Genomic DNA, 4,375 nt, shown 5'->3' on the forward strand with positions numbered 1-4,375 from the left:
GGGAGGAGAGACGTTTGACTTTCATGTTTCTGTCGAGTCAGGCCTGTGAAAGGATTAATGATGATCACAAAAAGACGGAAAGAGAAGCAAAAAAAACATACCAAGCATGCGTGTCATCGGTTTAAATGTTCTTTAATTGCTCTTGTATAAAAACAAACAGAAAAAATATGGATGCTTCCTTTGTTTATTGTTGTCTACAAAGTTTAAATTGTTTTAAAATCGTGTTTGGAAGGCAGGTCAACGGTTTTAGAGAGTGATTTAAATGGGAAGCTTTGTAAAACATACATTTTGAATGTTTATTTGACTGAAATACGTCTAATTTGATAAGTATTTGTAGTTTTCAGCCCATTTTAGGGGTTTATTAAAGGGCGAAAAATGGTTGGAAAAAATCTTTTGGACACATAATCTAACAGGTTATTATCAAATGATGTTTTGATTTTTGAAGAACGATCAGCTTTTTAAAAAGTTTTTATAGTTTGAGAAATTTTGGCTGAAATGTTCTGAAATGTTCATCTCGTCGGGTCTGAATTCCCTCACAATTCCTAAACCATTAAAATAGTGCCGGACCATAATAACGACCCACTCACTTCTATTTCATATTTTAAATCAGACAACATGATGTCACCCGTTTGCAAAACCTAATAAATACAATATAAAAAATAAATTCAAATAACGTTTTTTAAAATGATGAATAGTTGAAACGCAATGCATTGTGGTCTATATTTGTCTCGTTAGCATTTTTGAAACTTTTTTTAATTACAATTTACATTAAATAATTTTTTATCAAATTAAAGGTTTAAGTTGATGGTTTACTCAACTTAAATCATGTTATTTAATAAAATAAACATAATAAATGATGGTACATTTCTTAACTGATAAAATGTTTTATTTTTTCCGGTGTGTAGCCTTTCTAGGACACCGGATTTTTGTAAATTCTAGATTTGGAGGCCCCAAAAATAGCAAACACCCAAAATAGAGCACTAAAGTAGTGAGGAACATCTGAGCTGGTGACCAGGATAACCTCTTTGGAATCTGACCTCATGCACGCTCATCTTTGGGTTATGTTGGTAACGTGACTTGGATAAAACGGACACTGAAGAGTTAAATGTTGGACAGCTGTTTTAAAAAAGGGGAAACCTGCTTTCTGTGTTTTGATAAAGTCACAGAGGTGGCCTAAAGGAAAAACTCACTGGAGAGGGGGTCTCAAACTGGCGGCCCACGGGCCATTTGTGGCCCCCGAGTCAGTATAATTAATATGAAAGTTCCAAGTGGTGCGATTAACTTGTGGTAATAAATATCAACGTGTTAATCATAGTTTGTTAATCGTTAATGCGTCAACACGCACGGCCGTACTAAAAACCAAACACTTAAATTGGCTGAGGACAATTAAATGAAATGAAGACAGGTCATGAACCTGAAACTGACTTGAAGGACCTTTCAAACCAAAAATCATCACTGCTAATAAAAACTTCAAAGTTCACTGTCCTGACAGTACCCCTCCTCAAAAGAGCACATCCCAGATGCCCAAAACCCAAAAAAACACCTTGGAGGAGGGGGTATGGACCAGAAAAAGAAACAAAAAGAAGTCTAGAACACAGTTAGGGGTCCTGCAACCAGACAGATGGGCTTTTCTCTTTCAAAATCTGCTGGAATTATCGTGTTAACGGTTGAAAAGTTACAGCAAATCAAAGACTTTAAACACTGGAGCTCTAGTTTTAAAGGGTTAATAAATCCTCATCGAGTAACTAATTGATCAATTTGGATTATTTTATTTTTTAACTTTTAGCTCATCGGACATGTGGAAAATAAAATAGTTTGTTTACAGATCACGGTCTCATCATCTGATCTAGACCGTTTCCACGACAACAGAAACTGCCAGGGAACCCCAAACCCTGAAAAGCCCTGCAGCTCATCTGAGCGTGGCGACCTCTGCCTGTGACCTCATCGCTCGTTCTGGAAAGATCCAGTTTGAGAAAGTTGGCACAGATCCAGATTACATCTTGACAGTAAACCCGTCGTATCTTTTTTTGTTTTGGCACCAAGTTGAATCTGATTACAGAGTGAAACTTTTAGCAACATCTTTATATCACGGCGTAAACAGACACAGCAACACTTCTTTTGTCTGTTTTTTAATAAGCAGTCAGATTTTTCTGTACTTTTTCTTTTATGACTTCCGTGCAAAAAGGGTTTGCATTTCTCCGAACCGGAGGGACCGGTTTTGTCTTTCTGAAAGTTTCGGTGTCGTGATGACTTGTCACACGCCGCATAGTTTCAGCCACAAAAATGCTGCTCCTTTGTGGGCCGGCGTCACAGCCCAACATTTGTTGTAGTTATCCTCTAAAGATTATTATTTTTGATTAAAGTCAATCATATTTTCAGTACAAAGCGTCTGAATGAAAAGTTTCACATTCAATCTGTTTATTCTACATTTATTTGTCTTTTAAAACCTGAATAGACAAACGATCCATTTGTTTGCTGCATCTTGTGACATTTCTGGTCAATTGTGAGCTTTTTCTTAATTAGTTTTTGCACAAGAAGACACAACCTGAGTTTATTTTACTTTAAGATGAATAAAAACTGTGATTTTATTTGAATTTTTTTGTTTTACTTGATCATTTGTTTTGTTTAAAAGGACAGAAATTTAGCTAAAACTGCCAAAGTTTCACATTTTATTGACAATAATTAGATTTTTCTCCTCATTCCAAACTGGAGAATCTATAAACTATCTTTATGTTTTCCCTTATTTCACTTTAATATGAAAGGAGCAGCTGGTTGTCTGCTTTAAAATGTACCAAATCAACATATGTTTGTATAAATTAATCTATAAAAAGATTAGAAATCTATACAAACTGAACCACATTTAACCTTTAAATAAAAATTCAGACTAATATTGTGACGCCTATGTTATGAAGGGTTATGATTGCCGCGGTAATTGTTTTTATTTTTATTTTTTATTTAACTTCCATTGAACGACCAAAAGCCCCTAAGGCTAACTAAAAAAAGAAGTTTCAGGGGTCGCGACCTCTGTGCTCCACCGCAAAGACCTGGAAACAAGTTAGCGCCTCAGGACGTCTCACTCATTCAGCAAACCGCTTTGACGGTCGTTAAAACAGAAGTGAAACACATTCTATACGAGACACACGAGTATACATTCAGGTTTTGGCGAGGATTCTAGCTGTTCTTACATGTTCATGACAGTTTCAAATGTTGCCGTCCAAAGGTGGACCAACTCTACAGCTATCTCTCGGAAATGAGTTAGAAAGTCCCAAGCTGTCAATCACTCGACTTTCTGGAACAACTTTTGAATTCCAGAAATCTAAATTAAGACTTGAGCTACATGATTACAACAGACTTCCGTGTTCTGGTTATCTGCCATTGCATCATATCTGGTCAAAAAAAAGATCCTGGTATCTTTTGTTTTTAATCGTGTAACAACTTCCTTCAACAAATCTAATTCAATTTGGGACAAAGTTATTCATAAAGAGGTTCATATGGACTTGTTGTTTTTGATACTGAGGGACTGTAAGAACTGAAGATGTAACTTAAAGAGCTAGGTCAAAGGTTAGGATGGTGAAATGGGCTTCATAGTGAGATTAGATGCTAAAGTAGAATGGTAAAATGTACAACAACAGAGAGAGCTTCAGCAGAACTTCATCTCAGAAGGCAGATAAATCCGGGTATCGTCTGCAAACAAACATTCCAAAATTGGGTAAACTGTAATAACTAGCCAGGTTTTAACACCAAAGTGTAGCAGTGTTGTACTGTATTTATGTATTACCTACAAGGTTAGGAGTTAGCGTAGTTACAGTAACGTTTGTGGGTTTTTTTACGTGTTACCAACAAGACAAGGAGTTGGCATATTCACAGTAACAATTGTTTTTTTACATGTTGCTTAAAAGGTTTGGAGTTAGCATAGTTACAGTAACATTTGTGTGTTTTTTTTAACATACATTTTACTAACAAGGCAAAGAGTTAACACAAACATTACTGTGACTAAGTTAAGGTTTGGGGGGGGGTTACGTGTTGCTAACAAGGTTAGGAGTTAGCGTAGTCAAACTAACGTTTGCGTTAACGTTTTTTTTTTTACATGGTGCTAACTAGGTTAGGAGTTAGCGTAGTCAAAGTAACGCTTAGATTAACGTTTTTCTTTTTACATGTTGCTAACTAGGTTAGGAGTTAGCGTAGTCAAAGTAACGCTTAGATTAACGTTTTTCTTTTTACATGTTGCTAACAAGGTTAGGAGTTAGCGTAGTCAAACTAACGTTTGCGTTAACGTTTTTTTTTACATGGTGCTAACTAGGTTAGGAGTTAGCGTAGTCAAAGTAACGCTTAGATTAACGTTTTTCTTTTTACATGGTGCTAACTAGGTTAGGAG

The 4,375-nt window shown here is 35.9% G+C and overlaps 1 protein-coding gene across 1 annotated transcript in view; it reads left to right on the forward strand.

Moving 5' to 3' along the window:
* The window catches only part of spaca4l (sperm acrosome associated 4 like), a 16,710-nt gene that overhangs the window by 10,060 nt on the left and 2,275 nt on the right, over positions 1-4,375 (forward strand). The window lies entirely within an intron of this gene.

Source organism: Oryzias melastigma, linkage group LG11 (genome assembly GCF_002922805.2).
Source record: "Oryzias melastigma strain HK-1 linkage group LG11, ASM292280v2, whole genome shotgun sequence".
NCBI lineage: Eukaryota > Metazoa > Chordata > Actinopteri > Beloniformes > Adrianichthyidae > Oryzias > Oryzias melastigma.